A 20,293-nucleotide genomic window follows, 5' to 3' on the forward strand; every position below is an offset into this window, starting at 1 on the left:
GAAACCTTAAGATCCTGACTCGGATTCACATGGAGGAGTCTACTCTCACAAACCATGTGCAAAGAATTCTAAGCTACACCACATTCAGGAAAATGACAAAAGCTAGAAAGCCAAAGCTACTATCCCTCCTTCCAAATTGGTGTAACAACCTTGTCTTAGATAAGATTGGGGTTTCTCCCCTCAGGTTTGCTTTGTAGGCCCTATATTTCCCTTCAGTACTAAATAAGAACATACATGGGTCTCAGGGGTTCCCTAGTTTGCTCCCATTGCAAAAAGAATACTTTTTTCTTTCTGATAACTTAAAAAGTAGAGAGGTAGTCTTTGAGTATTTTCTGTGCTTTTAAGCATAAGTTGACCAAATATAATGTATTTTATTTGAGTTATTGCAAAGTTACCTCAGCAACCAAGTTGTACAGTAAGATAGAGTGCCAGACCTGAAGCCAGGAAGTCTCATTTTCCTAAGTTCTGAGCAAGTCTCTCTCTTTCTTTCTCTTTTTTTTTCTTTTTCAAGGCAGTGGGGTTAAATGATTTGCCCAAGGTCTCACAGCTTGGTAATTATTAGTGTCTGAGGCAGAATTTGAACTCAGGTCTTCCTGACTCCATGGCCTGTGCTCCATCCACCTAGCTGCCCCTGAACAAGTAAGTCTCTTTTACCCTGTTTACCCTAAGTTTCCTCATTTGTAAAGTGAGCTGGAGAAGGAAATGGTATTTCTGCCAAGAAAATCCTAAATGGGTTCATGAAGAGTCTGACCCAACTGAAAACAACAGTTGTCAAACAACAACAAAGTTATCTATTCTTTTTACATTCTGGAAGGATTGTCTGTGGTTAAGGAGGGAGACCAGTTCAAAACTCTTTATTTTTGTTCCACTTGCATTCTTTTTTTGGACTTCTTTGGACTTCTGGAATCCAGTCATTGAAAAAATCTCCCATGAGATCTGATCAACTTTAGTACTCTAGCACTTCATTTGTACTCTCTGATTTGAGTATAGAACATTGAACTATAAAACCTCTATTTAAGGACAGGGACCCAAGTTAGCCATCTTTTCCTTCTCTACCTACACACTTCTGTAATTCTTTATTTTCAGCTTCCTTTTATGTTTCTTACCTCATTAGATTATAAGCTCCTCAATAACTGGGACAGTCTTTTTCCTGTTTGTATCCCCAGAACTTTGGACAGTTCCTGATCTTTGAAGGGCTCTTAATAAATGTTTATTGACTGATAGACTTTGTTCTTTCTGGAAGCTTTTGTAGCCAAAACCATTGGAGATTTCTCTTTCTCTTACTACTAAGGTTTTGACAGCCAGCCTCAACTAATGTTTTTTGCTGTTTTGAAAACACATTTATTTGTATTGTGAATTTAAACCCAATAAAAATAAGTACCATAGTACATTTAAGAACAGAAGAGGATTATTCATCAAACCTCATTATGTGTAGCTTACTTTTCTTTTAAATTTTGGATAAATTTAGCATGTAATTTTCAGAGCTGCTCTGATTATAATGCCTTCTTCCCTCTGTTCTATTGTCTTTTGGGGGGGAGGGGACCACCCTATCTGTGCCCCCTTCCTCCTCTACCCTGGCTCTTATTCACAGAAAAAGAAGACTTATTGGATGAATTGTTCTCCAGATTCTGCTCACCTCAGTTCATACAACCTGCAACTTCCACTCATTGCTCTTAGATCTACACGGAGGGTTCTTCAGTTTGCTCCTGTTCTCCACACCTTTTAGATGTCTTTGACAGGTTATAGTTCATTTGAATCAGGTGACTTGAATGCATTCAGGATAGTTAGTTGTTTTTGTTATTTTTTTTTTTGCTCCTCACTTTGGACTATTAGTTTCCTATTAATCATTTTGCCCTATTCTAGTATAGGTTCATTTTCTTTTTTAGGTTTTTGCAAGGCAAATGGGGTTAAATGGCTTGCCCAAGGCCACACAGCTAGGTAATCGCCCAAGGCCACACAGCTAGGTAATTATTAAGTGTCTGAGACCGGATTTGAACCCAGGTACTCCTGATTCCAGGGCTGGTGCTTTATCCACTGCGCCACCTAGCCACCCCTTAGGTTCATCTTCTTTGGAAGAGATAAAAGAAACAAAATATATAGCAAATCGTTGACCCTTTCATCATCTGCTTCATTTTTGAACAAACATCCTCTCTATCGTTTCTTCATCATTTTTCCCCAAAACATTTGAAATGATATATATGTTATTTTTTTGGGGGGGGTTACCTTTAGCTGCCCTTATCAGTCTTAGCTAATTCAGAACTTTATCAACCCTGGCACTCTTCTTACAAGTACTGTCATACCTTTCTGTTTATTCTTTACCTGTTCTTATTTCCATCTTCTATACATATCTATCTAATTTGGTTATGGAATTACCCATATATTCATATTGAGGTCTTTTATATTCTTTGTTTTCTTATCTGTTCTAAGATCTTCATTTCCTCCCCCAGGTTTCCATTATTTCCACTGAAGCAACCAGTCCTTCCCTGTCATTGAGAATCAAAAATAGAATAGACTATCTCTTTGTTGGTTCCTCTGTATTTGGAGGGTTGAAACTGTGACAGAAGAAAAATCCTGAAAGACAAAATTTCTGTTTAATAATTAATATTAATTAGGTTAGCCAGCAATCCATAAGTTAATGGTCATTTGTTTCTCTTGGTAATCATTAATAGCAAGGGAGATCCCCAAATGCCTTAAATCCCTTCTGAATGGAAACTTTCCTGACAAATGAAAATCAACCCTAATTGGTGAACATTTAATGAGATGCTCTAAAAGTCTTCAGCTCCTCCTGTAGAGACTGTGGTTTGATCTTGAGATTCAGCTGCCTCAAGGTATCTGGGCAGAGGAAACCATTTCCATCTGGACCTCTTCGTTTAGTTTTCTCTTTCTTTCACAGAGCACTGACCAGATCACTGGCCTTGGAGTCAGGAGGACTGGAGTTCAAATCCAGCCTCAGATACTTGATACTTAGTAGCTGTATGGCCTTGGGCAAGTCACTTAATTGCCTTGCATCCCTGATTCATATTTGACCACTGGACTCAGATGACTTTGAAGGACAAAGTGAAGTTGGTGACTTAGCACAATACCCCCTCACTCAGATCTAGTTCATGAACTTTTCATGTTATCAGCTCCCTGATGTCATGGTCTTTTTCTAGAATGAAAGGCAAACATTATTATCATGAACTGAATTACCCTAAATTCTAATGGAGGGGAATCAAGGACAGTGGGTTCTTCCCCCAGGCAAGGACTCACCCAGACTAGATTCTGTTTATACTCTAAACAGAAACTAAGTCTCCCAGTTGGGTGGGGTCTATTCCTTGGGGGGGCTAGGAGCAAATTCCATCCCTCAACCATGTCCTTCAGAGATCAACTTTTTCAAGAGTTGAGTTTAATAAAATAAAAGGAAAAGGTGGATCACAAATGAATAATTAGTTACTAATAGTAAAATAATAATTTCTCTGAAAAATGATCATTAAGGTAATTTAAGAGGTTATAGTATTCGAAGAAAGATGTTGAAGAGAGAGCAAGTCAACTGAACTCTCCAGATATTCCCCTGCAATCAACTTTAAAATAACATCTCAAATCCAGTTCTGGATGGTAGTTAGTAAAGTTTGGGGGTGAGATTTTTTTCCTACCCAGGATAACTTAGATGGTCAGTAGGGGAGTGCTGTGACATTAAGGTGGGAGCTGCTTCGAGCAGCAACCAGGAATTCTGGGCCTAGAGATGGCAAGCTATTTCTAGAACTGAGGGAATCCCTGAAGGAGATTACAGGGGACCCTCTGCTGCCACTGGGTGCAAGACCTTGTTAAGACTGGCTATAGGCCAGGGGAGTAGGGACCCTGGTCACAATTTTGGGGTGTAGAAGGGTGTTTGTGATCTCTGCTACATATATTTCCTCACATGAACCAGTTTCTCAATTTATATTATTCCCCTTTACTCTTTTTTTCCCCTTTTTGGGGGGGGGGGGGCTTGGTATTTTGTGGTCTGGTGAGCTTTAGGGTGTTGTAGCAGTTCTTTTTGGTTTTTAGCTTGATAGGTGAACTTGAATTTTTTCTCCCTTTAAGTTTAAAGCCCATTTGGATTAGATTTTCAAGACACTGGTCAAAAATTCTCCATACCTGACATTCCTTTATTAATTGTAGACATTTAAATCCCCTCTCTGCAATACCATCTTCTTAACCAGTTGTTTCACTTCCTTAATGGACTTTTCTGTTTTGAATCCCTTGCCTTAGATGAGCATTAGTAATAAGAGTGCTACTTTCTTCTTTATTGTCTTTAGTCTTTTTCTTAAGACTTGGTAATCTTTGGCAACAGTCTCTGCTTTCTGTCTGTATCGATGGTGCTCATTTATTATGACAGGTCTATTTTACATTTGGTATGCCCCAAGAAGACTGAGCTGTCATTTCTATTCTGTGTGTAGACAGTGGCTTTGAACTTTTACTAGATGATCTCTCACCTAAACAGCACATGCATATCTACTTAATTATTTCTTGAAGGAATTGCACATTATTTGCATTTTACTGATTAGGAAGCTAAGAACTCCAGGAGATTATAACTTAACCATGGTCATTTTGTTGAATCATTTCAGTCATATCTGACTATTCATGACCTCATTTAAATTTTCTTGGCAAAGACTCTGGATTAGTTTGCCATTTCCTTCTCCAGCTCATTTTATAGATTAGAAAACTGGGGCAAATGGTCAAATGACTTGTCCAGGGTCTCTCAGCCAGGAAGTTTCTGAGGTCAGATTTGAACTCATGAAGATGATTCTTTATCCATTCTGCCAGCTAGTTGTAGCCCATGCTCATGCATCTAGTAATTGTTAGTATTGGAACTCATCACAGGTCCCTCAGACTTTTAAGTCCTTACTATTTAATCAAATAAATAAAACAATAAAAAAAAGAATGCTTTCTCTTAAAAAGTTATACCTAGAGTTCTTTTTTTTGAATTATAAAGATTTTATTTTGAGCTTTACAATTTTTCCCCTATCTTACTTCCCCCCCCCCCAGAAGGCAATTTGCCAGTCTTTACATTGTTTCCATGGTATACATTGATCCAAATTGAATGTGATGAGACAGAAATCATATCCTTAAGGAAGAAACATAAAATATTAGACAAGATATCAGTTTTTTTTTTTCTATTAAAGGTAATAGTCCTCGGTCTTTGTTCAAACTCCACAGTTCTTTCTCTGTATATAGATAGTATTCTCCATTGCAGACAGCCCCAAATTGTCCCTGATTGTTGCACTGATGGAATGAGCAAGTCCATCAAGGTTGATCATCACTCCCATGTTGCTGTTAGGGTGTACAATGTTTTTCTGGATCTGCTCATCTCAATCAGCATCAGTTCTTGCAAATCCCTTCAGGCTTCCTTGAATTCCCATTGCTCTTGGTTTCTAATAGAACAATAGTGTTCCATGCCATGTTACATATACCTCAGTTTGCTAAGCCATTCCCCAATTGAAGAACATTTTCTTGATTTCCAATTCTTTGCCACCACAAAGAGGGCTGCTATGAATATTTTTGCACAAGTGATGTTTTTACCCTTTTTCATCATCTCTTCAGGGTATAGACCCAGTACTGGCATTGCTGGATCAAAGGGTATGCACATTTTTGTTGCCCTTTGGGCGTAGTTCCAAATTGCTCTCCAGAAAGGTTGGATGAGTTCACAACTCCACCACCAATGTAATAATGTCCCAGATTTCCCACAGCCCTTCCAACAATGATCATTATCCATTCTGGTCATATTGGCCAGTCTGAGAGGTGTGAGGTAGTACCTCAGAGGAGTTTTCATTTGCATTTCTCTAATAAGTAATGATTTAGAGCAATTTTTCTTATGATTGGATTGCTTTGATCTCCTCATGTAAATTGCCTTTGCATATCCTTTAACCATTTGTCAATTGAGGAATGACTTTTTTTAATACCTAGAGTTCCTTTGAAGAGCAAATACATGTTAAAATTTGAACAAACATATATTAAAAATTGAATGAGAAGTTATACTTAGAGTTCTTTTAAAGAGCAAATACATATTAAAATTTGAACATATTAAAATTTTAAGAAGTTTTATAATTTTTAAAAATATAAAGGTAGTAGAATTTGCAGAGAAACAAAAATAAAGGTTAGAACTCAGTCCTCCTGACTCCAGGGCCAGTGCTCTATCCTCTTGCACCACCTAGTTGCCCCTAAAACTTTTAGTATTTTTTAAAAGGCAAAAGCTGACAATTCTCTGATTAGGGTATAATATGTGCACATTGTGGGTTCAAAGACTCATCCTTAAACTTTTTTTTTCTAAACCACTTGGAAAACATTAATGAAGTTTATAAGGGATTATACTTTCCTTGGTAGCTTAAAAAAATAAAACATAGGAAAACTATAAAAGATCATCTTTTTATGTTTCATTATTGGCAGGCTTAAAATAATATATTAGTGAAAAATAATTAAAACTACTTAGGTTTTTCATTGTAACCTAGGGAAGGGACCTGAGAGTATTAATCAACTTTTGAAGCTGTTTTTCTAGTTTTTTTTTTAAGTCTAAAAAACTTAGAAAAAGGCTGATCTTTATCAGAAATAGTACTGGAAACAAAATAGAAAAATAATATCCTCCCATGATGACCATGGACAATCTGTATGTTCCATTAGTACCAGATTTGGAATCAGATAACAAGGATTATCCTGACTGAGCTACTTAAAACCTGGGTGACCTTGGGAAAATTGCTTTCTTCTTTAGACTTTGTTACTTCATTGGTAAAATGAGGGGTTTGGGATAGAATTCATATCATATGAGCTTGTAAAATTGAGGAAGACTCCTAGCATTTTGGGTAGAATTCTAGGAGTGAATTTACTGGGAGAACATGGACATGAGTCACTGGACAGCCTAGATTAAGCAAGTTATAACCTGCTTCTTTGGAAAGGAAGCCATTTGAATATTAGTAGTTGTACATTATATCCAGATAAGGGTAACCATAATGATCCAGATATTTAGGGTGCTGCTGTTTTCCCTCAAACTAAAATTTGATTTCTTCTACCTAGAAAGAAAGAAGTTGGAAATAATTTGATTGAATTTCATTCATTTATGAAGATTATAAACAGAATAATGAATATATATGTGTGTACACACACACACACACACACACACACACACACATTATAGATATGCCAATTCCCAAAGCATTAGAACCAGGGGATATCTCATAATAGAAGAGAGGATGTTAATTGAATAAAATTTATTTTCCTTCAAATAGTTTTGTTAGAAGTTTACTATCCTAAGTATTCTAGGTTGGATCTTACTCAGACCAGTTCCCTGGTAATTTAGATTCAATATTGAAACAAAATATCACTTGCAGGCAATATGTTCATCAAAGTTAACAAAAAAAGAGATTTAGTTACTCATAGCAGAAGTATATGCTTTGAGGACACCTTGTGTTTCTTCAACTGATAGAGGTTCCCTAGCTTGAGTTGTCCATTGTGCCAGGCATAGACATTTTAGTTGTTTTGTACTTGGGCAACCAGAAAATGATATCAAGAGTTTACGGCTTTAGTTTCTTGAACCAATAAAATTTTAAAGTTGGGTTCAATACCATTTGGGGAAAGGAGTTAGAAAATTGTTTCTACAATAAGGTATTAAAGAATTACCACAAATATAGGAGGCAAAGAATTATTTCCCAATAATTAATAATGCAATTTTTTATAGTCATATAAAAATACTTCAAATCACTAATAATTAGAGGAATGTAAATTAAAACCTACCAAATTGACAAATGATTATGTCTAGAAGAATTTTTTATTGAAAGGGCTGTAGGAAGACATATATACAACTATAATGATCTTCATAAGATGTACAAAAATCCTTTGGGATATGTTAAGAAAATATAAGATAAGCAGAATTTATTGTATCTCAAAAAAAAGAAATTGAGCTTTACTAGTAACATTCAATGACTATCAACTCTAGGTTAAAATCCTCTTCTTGGCAATCAAAATCCTTTATAACCCATATTTTTCCCCCCTTCCTTCTAGATTTCTTCTGTTTTATACACCACCTTGTGCTTTTCAGTCTAGTAACAGTGGGCTTCCTGCTGTTCCTCACAGAAGACCCTTTATCTCCTGACTTTTGGAATTTTTTCTGGCTAGTCCCTATTCCTGGAATTCTCTTCTTTCTAATTTCCCTGGCTTCATTCACATTCTAAACTTTCTTTTAAATTTTATTTTTATTTAAGGCAGTGGGGGTTAGTGACATGCCCAAAGTCACAAAGCTAGGCAAGTAGTAAGTGTCTTGAGACTGGATTTGAACTCAGGTCCTCCTGTTCAGGGCTAGTGCTCTATTTACTACACCACTTAGCTGCCCCTTCATTTCAGATTCTAGCTAAAAAATCGCACCTTTGGCAAGAAACCTTTCTCAGTCTCAGTGCCTCCCTCTGAGAGTGCCCTCATGTCCTGTAGTGCTTGTTTGTCTGCAGTTTTCATGTTGGTGTTTCTCCATTTGACCATGAGATCCTTGCAGCAAAGACTTTCCCTGTATCCCCAGTGCTTAACCCAGTGTTTACGTACATATTTTTTAACGCTAAATATATAGATTCACATTACTGACCTAAGAGGTCCATTTGTCAGGGAGTCTAAGTCCTTCAAGTCTCATGAAGAAAGAATGGTAGTTCTCCAGCATGGAGGGATTGACATTCCCTCATCCATCACTTTCATCACAATGTGATGTTATAGTTATATGTGTCTGGTAGAGTCGAGACTATGTTATATAGTTGTAAGTAAACCCACTTTCATAGAATAAATAAATGGCATGAAAAGTTTTTTTTTCAAAAATAAATTTATTTTACACATTACTAAAAGTAAAAGTAAACATAACACCGCGCCCCCCCCCCCCCCAATAGAGAAGCCTTGCGAAAAGAAAAAAAATGTTTTTCAATCTGTTCAGAGACCATCAGATCTGTCTCTGGGAAGGATCACATTCTTTATCATAAGTCAATCAGATAAAAAATGATAAAAATAAAATAAGTCCATCAGAGAAGTTGCTTCAATATTTTTTCCCATAATTACTATTGTCCCTTCTCAAAAGCGAATTGTGGGGCAACCAAGTGGCACCAGCCTTGGAGTTAGGAGGACCCAAGCCCAAACCTGGCCTCAGACACCCAACAATCACCCAGCCCTGTGACCCCAGGTAAAAGCCACTGAACCCCACTATCTTTCCCTCCCCTGCAAAAAAGTGTTGTATCTGACTACCCTCTCCCAGGATCCTCCCTCTCCTATTAGCTACACCCCCCCTTCCCCTCCCCCTGTCCCTTTTCTCCCATCCCTTTCCTCTCCCTTTTCCCCCTAGGGCTGGACTGTCCAGCCTTTCTTTTAAAAGTTTTAAAGAAACAATAGACAATATATTTTGATTCACCATTTTAATAAGAGCTCTGTATCACCATTTACTAAAGTATTTAGTAAATCCACAGGAGACATGCTCTGGGCAGCATTTTGAACAGCCCTGCTCTGGGGGTTCAATAGATTTCTATATCCTATTGGCTGTATGTGTTTCTGCTCTGAGCCACTTCTGATGAGAATGAAGGCTCACTCATTCATTCCCTCTCATTTTTCCCTCTTCCACTTCATTGCAAAAAATTTTTTCTTGACTCTTTTACATAAAATATCTTAGCCCATTCTACCTCTCCTTTCCCTTTCTCCCAGTACATTCCTTTCTTGCCCTTTGACTCCATCTTTATAATACATATATATATATATATTCATGTTCAGCTCCTTCTTGTGCCTTGTCTATATATGTTCTTTTTTTTTTTTTAGGATTTTGCAAGGCAAATGGGGTTAAGTGGCTTGCCCAAGGCCACACAGCTAGTAATTATTAAGTGTCTGAGCCCGGATTTGAACCCAGGTACTCCTGACTCCAGGGTTGGTGCTTTATCCACTGCACCACCTCGCTGCCCCTATACTTGCTCCTTCTAACTACTCTAATAAATTAGAAGGTTTATATGAATTATCAGTATCATCTTCCCATGCAGTTCAACATCATTAAATCCCTCATAATTTGTCCTGCTAAATCCTGTGTAATCCTGACTGTAGCTCCACAATATTTGAATTATTTCTTTCTGGCTGCTTGTGATATTTTGTCTTTGACTTAAGAGTTCTGGAATTTGGCTATAATATTCATGGAATTTTGGGGAGGGAATCTCTTTCAGGAGGTAATTGGTGGATTCCCTCAATTTATATTTTACCCTTTATTTCTAGGATATCAGGACAATTTTCCTGGAGAAATTCTTTAGAAATGAAGTCTAGGCTGTTTTCCTGGTCATGACTTTCAGGTAGCCCAATAATTTTTAAATTATCTCCTAGATCTCCCAGGGACCCAGGTGCCCTACAGGCTGTTCCTGGAAGTCGAGCTCTTTTGCTCCCGTGCAGCACAGCCTTGGTTGCGCTGCAAGCAGCCCCTTCCAACCCTGTGGAACAGAGCCTTCCTGTGGATCTTCCAAGTTATCTTGGACCAGAAAATTGTTTCACTTGGTCTTTCTGTGGGTTCTGCTGCTCTAGAATTTGGGTAGTCGTAATTTTAAGGTATTTGGAGCATTCTGGAAGAGAGTTTCTTGGAATTCCTGCCTCCACGCCACCATCTTGACTCTGCCATACCATAAAAAAGTTTTTGCATTGTAACCATGAACTGAAAATAATACAAGCATAAACTAGCTAGCAGCAAGAAAATGCCACCAGTTCTCGCCCTTCAGCAGCCGAATTATAAGGTAATGATGATGGTCTAATCAGATTTAAACAGGCCACCGATAAAGTTAAATTTTTATTCTAAATTCAAGTTAATTGAGATAATGGATTTAAATCTAGTATCGTTATTGATAACCTCACCCTAAATGTAGTTGTGCCTTGAAATTTTGTTAATGATAACATGAATCCATCAGTAAATTAGCATATTTCAAACCTAAGTTTTTGTTGCCAGAATTTTTTTACCTATAAAATATTTTTATATTTAAACCTGTTTAAAAATCTTGTATCCAAAAATATTCTAATATAATACTTTTAAAGGAATTTACAAGAAGATTGCAATGAAGATGGCAATTAGCTGGCCAAATTATACTTGAAGGCTTTGCATAATTGATGGAAAGGATTGAAAAGTAATAATAGCTTGCATTTGTATAGTCCTTTAAGCTTTGCTAAGCACTTTTACATGTATATAGTTCTCTCATTTGATCAAAACATGATTCTTAATATTTAGTAAGTGAAGCCAGCAATAGACATCTTCCATTTGGAGGTATGATATCTTTGTGAAGTATCTTTTTCAGTTATGAGTCAGTAGAACTAAGTACTGAAATAAAATAAACTTAGAACTAAACTTTCATATATATCTATCAAAGTATTAAACCAAACATTTCATAAAAAATGAAGTATTCACTCAAACTTATCATTAATACATTAATAACTTTTAAACAAAGTTTTGGCACCACTAATAAGTAGTTAATAAAATATAGTTTATTAAGATGAAGCAGGCACAATAAAGAATATTTAATGCATTTGTAGAGCAGTAGATTTATATATGCTCAATTTTTTTTATTGCAAGGGTCTAGTAATTGCCACTAATGCAGTATTGATGGAAATGTGAACAGTTCTGCCTAACAGTTTAGAATTATGAGAGAAAAGTATTTTTTTTTGTCCAGTGATTTCTTTATTAACCACATATCACCAGGTATTACCAGAAGTCAGTAATCCTTTTTGTGATATCAAAAAACTGGAAACAAAGTGGGTGCCCATCAATCAAGATACAGCCATGTATCATGTTTGTGAATGGTAGGGAATAGTACTGTACAGTAAGAAATGATCATTACGGAGACTTGAAATAAATAAGAAAGGACTTCTGAGAAGTGTGATACAGTCATGAGAGCAAAGCCAAGAGAACAGTATGAACAAAGCTTTCAGTCAAAGGGAAACAATTCTAAAAGGTAGCTCAACTTAAATTAGTTACAATGAAGATTCTTGGTTTCAGAGTTCAAACGGATAGAAACAACATCTTCCTTAGGTAGGGAAATGGTAATTTGTGGGTGTACTAATTACTACTTAATTGTTACAAGTTCTTACTTTGTCAGTTTTATTTAACTATTTTGTTTGAATTTGAGTAGGTGCTTACTGGGAAATGAATGGGGGGAAAACATACACAAAAGCTAAAACTCCCAGTTATTACCTTTAATAATCAAGTATTAATGAACCCTATTAACAATGAATTTAGAACATTATACTTTAGAGATAAGGAAAAAGATTGAGAAATTATATTTGGGGACAACCATCTCATTTTTGAACAAGTGCTTTTCCTTGACCTGGTTACTTTGTATTATAAGCACAGTCTAATATGGAATTCAAGCAAGATCTGGATCTCAGTTGAATGGCAGGTTAAAAAGTTGTCATCTTAGGCTTTCATCCCATTTGACAACAATGTATTTTTAAAATTCTACAAAGTTGTAAACGTGGCCAGTTAAGTATGCTTATTTATGACAAATTTCTTAGTTATATCATGGGGTCAATGAGGTCAAGATTTCAGATTTGATTTTCTTATGGGTCATTTGACTTTGTTCCATGACCATATATGTAAACTTAGCCTGGCCAGCAATTTTGAAAATGAATCTCTTTTGGACAGTAAACCATTCATAAATTGGTGACTCATAAATAAAGCATTGGGCCCAGAATTGGGAGGACCTGAATTCATATCTGGCCTCAGATACTTAATAACTGTGTGATCCTGGGCAAATCATTTAATCTATTTGCCTTAATTTCCTGAATTGTAAAATAGCAACAATAATAGCACTTACCTCACAGTGTTGTTGTAAGGATCAAATGATATAATATTTGAAAAAGATGCTTAGCACAGTGTCTGGCACATAGTTGGCATTATATCATTGCCTGTTTCCTTCTTATCATTTGGGCTGAGTTCACCAACTTTTATCGTAGAAGTGCCAGGATTATTAGTGATCATTGAATTTCAGTGTAGAAATTCTATCCAGAACATTTTTCTTGAATACTTAGAATAATAGGAACCTCACTAACTGAAGCTGATACTTGAGTATATTGGATGACTCTTTGTTCTTTCCTTTTTACAAGTTCAGATGTACATCTAATCTAAAATTTTAAAATTTTATTTGATCTCCAATTTTATTTTGAATTTGTTCCTTAAAGAAGGTGGAGGCACTATTTGGAGCAGATATTTGGAATCCGGTTCTCTCCAGTGAGTAATGTCAGTCTGGTAGGAATGGGAAACCCCTTAAGAATGAAATCCTCAGAAAACAAGAAGACAATCTCAATTAGAGGAAAAGGATCTAAAGAAAATGATGTGAAAGTAGCAGGGACGATGTGACCAATTAAGAAAAAAATACAGCAGATATAAGTAAGGATAAGTAATGAAGGATAAATGCAAAAAAAAAGTGTGGCATGGTTCCTTTTAGGTATTTTTAGAGCTTAGGATAATAACAGCTGACATAGGATCATAGACTTAGATCTAGAAGGAATCTTAGAGGCTCTCTAGTCCTCTAGCTCCCTTCATAAAGGAGGTCCAGAGAACGTCATTCCCTTGCCCAAGGTTATAAAGGTCCTTTGACTTCAAAACCACTATACTTTTACTATACCATAGTAGAACTGAGGTTTTGAGAAATATTAATGACAATAAAAAGGATTTTGTTTTCTTTTGTGCTAAATTGGACAAAAGAGAAGACTTAAAAAAGGTAAATACTTGAAATTTAGTACCTACTATGTGCAAAGCCCTATGGCAGGTATTAGAGATACAAAGATTGAAAAGAAAACATTTCCCTTTCCTCAGGAACCCTATTTAAGGGAAACAACATGAACACAATAATTAAATACAAAATAATTTTAGGAGGAAAGAAGCTGCTCTTTGAAGGAAAACTGTGAAGGAAACTTAAAGATTCTTGGAAACTTGAGGTAGAAATGGAGAAAGGGTGTGAATTCTAGATTTGGGGGCTACTTGAGCAGAAGCACAGAAGCAGGAGTTAACATGCATTTGAAAGATTCTCCTGGGGTTAAGTGACTTGCCCAAGGTCACACAGTTACGTATTAAGTGTCTGGTGTTCCACCTGATTCCAGGCCTGGTGCTGTATCCACTGACCACCTAGCTGCCCTCTCTCATTATATTCTTTTGTACAATTGGAAAGAATGGTTAGATAGATAACTGGTTGAATGGTATGGTCCAAAGAGTAGTTGAAGAAAAGTTTATTGTCTTATTTGGAAGAAAGTCTTCTATGGTGTGCCCCAGGGATCTTCATCCTTGTAAGTGTAACTTCATATCAGTAGATGACCATAAAATGTTGCTAAATATTGTATTGAAAGATAGTACCAGAATCCCAAAGCATCAATAAACCTAAAATATTTGATCAAATATAAAAGATGGAAGTTTATTAAAAAAAATCTTCACAAATACAAGGTAGGGAAGGACCTGGCATTTTTCCTTAAACTGTAGTGTGATATGATAGCAAAAAAACCCTAACATTCTGTCCAGAGAACATTTAATACTTAATATTTCAAGGCAAACAAAAGTAAACAAAAAAATAGGGTGGTAATTTTTTTCCCCTCCCACTCTTTACATGGATTAGTAGAACCACTGCCAGACATCTCACTTCTCAGTTGCAAGTTGAGGGGATTGAGTTGGATGGCCTCTGAGGCCATCATGATCTTTACACTAAAGGAGATAAAGGTGTAAAGAACAATCTGAAAGCTGTAACTTCATTTTTAGAACATCAAAGAGATTCTTGAGACCTAAAATTTAGGAACCTTCCAAATAATTGGAAATTATCATTGTTGTGTTATTACCAAAGGGGGAAAAACAAATGAAGCTCATCAGCAATAGTTTTTCTATGCCTATTCTTTTATTGCTGTGAAATCTTTATGAGAGCAATCTACATATGCACTGAGAATACCCTCTATGAAAGTATAAGAGGGCACTAGACAAGCTTTCTAAACTATTTCTACAACAGACTCATCTTCACAGTAATGTAATTGAATGCAAGGTATTAGAAAATATAAGATCTCACTATATTAAAATTTTTTAAAGCATTAGAAGCACAGTGTGACTTTGAATACTCTACTTCAACTGTACATATTTTAAGATCATACAAGATTGTTTCATATATCCATAGATAGTGTTTTTTTAGCATTCCTGATTATAGTGCATAAACAGGCAGCCGTATGTTGACCACTGACATGGAGGATCTTCAAATAGAAGTCTTTATTAATAGATGTAGAGGATGAGGTCTTTCTGATGTTCTTCTTTGCAGATGGCGTCATGCTAGAATTCAAAAACTCATTAATGAAATCTGTAACTGAAGTATACTTGAGATAATATTAGGAGTCTGCACAGAAAAAAAAATGGGTGAAAAATGCCAATAGTCTGGACTATAGCATGCATTTGGATGGTTGACTCATTAAATCAATCCATTAGCCCAGACTCTGTGTGTATACAATGTATTTGTGTGCCAAACTCTACATAAAATTGTCCTGTCCCAGAATTGAAAGAGAAGAAGAGTTCGGCATATGGGTTGGATTGAATTCAGGAAATAAGAGTGATTTTAGCTGTCTCAAGCTGCTTCTGGACACATAAACTCATCTTTTATAATTCCAATGCTCATTTTGTACTCCATAGGCAGTTTTTAATATATCTCCCTTCATGAAACCTTGTAACAGAATGTAAATAAACAATTGTCAGGAATTTAACATTGATCCAACATCCAACACTATTCTATGTGTATAATTTCCTCACCTCCACTGAGAGGAGAAAGATAACAGCACTTTTCTTTTAGGTATGCTAAATGTATCATAGAAAACCAGTCTTAAAGGAATCAAAATTGTATATGACTAGTAATGAAATGGAGAAGCTACATGGTAGGTGTAAATAGACTACTACATATTTTACCAATGAGAATGTTTGTGCAAAATGACATGAAGGCTTTCACTCAGGAAAATCTAGTATTGGAAAAGTTACATGAAAGATTGTCTGATTGCTATACGGATATACTCAAATGATGTTAAAGGGCCTTAAGAAAGACCATTAACACATTGCAATAGATTATTTGTAGAGTATGAGAAGATATAGGCAACTATATAAGAAAGCGTGAATTTGTTGTGTTTTGTGCCATCAGAGAGGATAGTCATGAGATCATGGATCCATTGAAGCTCCATAGTACAATTCATTGAATGTTAATTGATGTCTAATATATGAAAATGATTTATACTGATTACATAGTGAAATACAATTATAAATTACATGGTCCCCATCCTCACAAATATTGAAATCTAGTTGGGCGTAGTAGGGAAGTGAAGTTGCAGTGGAAGCCATACATAAATAACTCATAAAGTCTAGTGTGATTAGGATATAGAAGGGGCAAAACTATAATATGAATGGCACAAATAAGAGACAAATGTCTTTGTACAGCAACTATCCAAACAATACTTTATCTAGTCCTTATTGTCTCATAATTTAAGTGACCTATAACCTCATATTCTGAGTTAATTTCTAGGCCTCTACCAAGGACTTGGGGTCAAGACCTTGGCTGATTCTTAAAGCTTATTTTGGCACATAGCTCCACAAACAGAATCTTCCAAAAGGTCTAGAAAACTCAACAGTGGGATTGCCCTTTTGACTTTTGATAAGCATTTAAAGAAATTGGGTGTGGACAGGTAAGAGAAGTATTTATTAACAGCTATGGTAATAATGATGATGATGATGATGATGATGATGATAATAAATTCAGTACCTGAAGGCACTAGTTGTTTGAATTACTGATTGGCTAACAAGGATATACTGTAGATATTGATATGTCTATAAAGATTTTCTTTTAATCTGTTGCCAGATTTTAGAATTATGTTTAAAAGTTAAAAAAAAGATCTTTTGGGAAGATAGTCACTAGTATGAAATTTTATTTTGTTTATTCCCTACTATTTTTAATTTAGTGGTTTGTAATCCCATTATTTGCAGTTTTGACAGGAAACCGTTTTATTTTTATTAGTGACTATCCTTTACTGATTCTCTTGTGTATGTACTGCATCTTCCTCCCCTTTATATGACAAAGAGAGTTGGTTGAACTTTTTTAAATTGAGTAGGAAATTTTAAGTTACTTATAAAATTTCAAATAATCTGTAGCCACCTGCAAAATTTCCTTTCTAACAAGCTTTGTACTTAGACTGTTTTAAATGTTTTGATGATGTCAGTAGCAATGTTTTATGGATAGTCTTCATTGGTTGGGAAACAATTGCATAGGTCAAAGGCTTTTTCTTCCCCTAACTGTATTCTAGATTTTATTATGTTTGTTTGAGGGGAGGGGGGAAAAGGAAACCTTTGTAGAGAAGAAATAAATGTCCATCAGGTGAAATTTGGAGACAAAAGATATAACTATTACTTCTAGAAAAAGTTTTCAGTTAATTATAAATAGTAATATTAAATTTAATATTAGAACTTCTCCCATTTAGAATAAAGCCTACTTTCTCCTTGTGCTGTTTCATAGGTAAAGATTACCATCAGCACTCATGTTAGACATATGAGGTGGGGGCTTTAAACCCTGGTAAAGGCCTTGCAGTCTAGTTGGGAAAACAAAACAAGCACAATAAGAATTTGAAATGAGAAGAAATAATGAGAAAGCATAGTGAAATAAATTTCAGAATATTAGGTTATGAATCTGGGACCCCAGGGCTCATCTCTGCCACCTTCATAATATTTCATGCATAGTAAGCATATATCAGTGCCTAATGCTTTCAAAGTACTATATTATGTTCTGGCTATATAAAGACTTAGTGAAAACAGCCCCTTCCCTCAAGGAGGGGCTTTGAATTAGATCATGGAGTGGGTATAAAATATGTAATGATACATAAATACAAAGTAATTTTGAGAAAGAATAACAACTGGGGTTTCATTTCAAAAAAGATAGTGTCTTGTATAGGGAGTAGTAAACAACTAGTCCAAGTGGCTTGGATCATAGTGTTCAGGAAGGGAAGAAATGTGAAATAAGTGAAAAGTAAGCTAGTGCCAGGTTAAGAACATTTTAAATATAGGAGGGTTTTTTGGATGTTATATTTTTGTAGGGTCTTCTGGAGCTACAGAAGCTTATTGTGCAGAAGAATGATAGATTTTTTTTAGGGAAATTTTTTTTGGCATCTATGTAGATGATCAATTGGAAACGAGAGATTGGAAGCAGAAAGACCAGTAGTAGGGCATAAGATGTAGAGCTTAAAAGGACCTAATTTTACAGATGAGAGATTTGGGGCTTTTACAGATGAGAGAATTGAGGCCCAGAGGTTAAAGTGACTTGCCCAAGATCATATTGGTAAAGTGGTAAGGACTAGAATTCAAATTCTAGTCTTTGTTTCAAGAGTCACTCTACTTTATTACCTTTCAGTTAAAAAGCATTTAATGTTCAAGTGATAGATGAGTGGTGGGGGGGTGACTTTGTGAATGGAGACAAGGAGATGGATATGAGAGGTGCCACAGAGGTTAAAAAATGGTGATTTTATATGGGTGGGGGGTGCAATCAGTGTCAGAGAGAATGCAGAGTCAGAAAAAAACTCAGATTATAAATTTGGAAGAGAACAGAACATTGTGGAACTCTAATGAAATAAGAAAGTTAGGAAGCAGGATATATAAACTTGAGTTTTTGAGTTTGAGATGACTGTAAAACATTGACTTGGACATAGGTTTCTAGCATATAACTGGTGCTGAAATGGAGCTCAGAAAGTTGATATGGGTGAGATGTAGATTTGGATGTAGAAATAATTGAATCCATTGGAGCTGGTTAGATGACTATGAGAGAAGAGGCTTCATTTTGAAACCACTAAATTTAAATGATGTGACTTGGATGGCAACAGAACTAAAGATTGGTCAGATGGGTAAGAAATGAATCAGGGGAGAAACCCTAAGAAGTATATATTGAGGAGGGTGAGTTGAAAGGGGAAGGAAAAAAAGAGTAAGAAAATTTTAAGTGACTACTATATTCCAGGCATTGTGCTAAGCATTTTACAAATATCTTATTTGATCCTCACAGCATTCTCAGGGGGGAGATGCTTATCTCTATTTTACAGTTGAGGAAATTGAGGCAGAAGTTACATGACTTGGATCACATAGCAATCTGTATGGTCAAATTTGAATTTAGAGCTTCCTGACTCTAGGTCTTACACTATCTACTGTGCTTCCTAGCTTTACTAGTGTCAAAAACTGCCAAGCCATCTAGAAGAATAAAACTAAGAAAAAGACTTTTTTTTTAATCTAGCAATTAAAAGACCACTGATAGTCTTGTAGAGAGCAATTTCAGACCAATGGTGGGATTAAAAGCTAGATTTCAAGGGATTGAGAAGTGATTGATGGGAGGTGAGAAAATAGAGATACCTAAACTATTTATTTCTAGAAATTTTGCTGTGAAATGTTGGAGATATATATCAGATAAATACCTGAGGGATTATCAGGGTTCAATAAAAGGTTATTGAAGTTGAGGAAGACCTGAGCATGTCTGCAGGTAGCTGGGAAGAAGGTAATTGATAAGGAGCCATTAAAGATGAGAGACAGGCTCTTATATAGGATAAGAAGTGATGGAGATAAAGAAATTAGACTAGGAAAAAGACAGAATGGAGAGTTTATAATGTTGAAAGGTTTATGAGATTGAGAATTAGACAAAAGAGAGATCTCACAGTGAGTGACCTTGACTCTTCTCGATAAAAAATAAGATGGCGTTCTTTCCTGAGAAGAATGGAATAGAGGATGGTGTGTAGGTGCCTTGAAAACAAGAGTATTTGGATCAGCCTTTGGGGAAGTATGCAGGCCAATCAAAGAAGAATAAAAAGACTGAAGGATTGCTTTGTTACAGTGAAGGCCCTATTGACTTTAGAAAAAATAACTTCAAAATACATCCATTCTTAGCTGTATGTCTACTCAGTCTTGACAGGAGGGAATTCTTATTATTATGCAGCATTCAGTTATATTTGTTCTTTTCATTTACATTATTCATTTATGCTGTTTTCCAAGCTCTCCTTACATCACTTTGAATCAGTTCATGTTTCTAAATTCTTAATATTCATTTGCACAGTAATCTATTACATTTATGTGCCAAATTTGTATAATACTTGCTGAATGAGTGAATGAAATTTTAGAAATACATAGAGGAAGTGTTGAATAAGAAATGCAGTGGTAAGGTAGAATTGCAAAGTATGAGTCTTGAAGGGTTTGATAAGATGCGCAGAGATTATATAACTTCTCAAAAGTCTTCAATAACTCTTATAAACACAACCAAGATACTTAAAATAAATCTGAGTCAATACCCAA

The 20,293-nt window shown here is 35.7% G+C and overlaps 1 protein-coding gene across 6 annotated transcripts in view; it reads left to right on the forward strand.

Annotated features, from left to right (window-relative positions):
• The window catches only part of SOCS5 (suppressor of cytokine signaling 5), a 144,746-nt gene that overhangs the window by 60,385 nt on the left and 64,068 nt on the right, over positions 1–20,293 (forward strand). For 2 of the 6 annotated variants that reach the window (XM_074205302.1, XM_074205262.1), the window contains exon 1: positions 1–20,293. This exon is cut by the window's left edge and continues 12,175 nt beyond it; it is cut by the window's right edge and continues 14,833 nt beyond it. The exons of 3 other annotated variants lie outside the window; for them this stretch is intronic. The gene's annotated coding sequence lies outside the window, so the exon portion shown is untranslated. One more of the 6 variants, XM_074205278.1, reaches the window with a different exon arrangement.

Source organism: Macrotis lagotis, chromosome 1 (genome assembly GCF_037893015.1).
Source record: "Macrotis lagotis isolate mMagLag1 chromosome 1, bilby.v1.9.chrom.fasta, whole genome shotgun sequence".
NCBI lineage: Eukaryota > Metazoa > Chordata > Mammalia > Peramelemorphia > Peramelidae > Macrotis > Macrotis lagotis.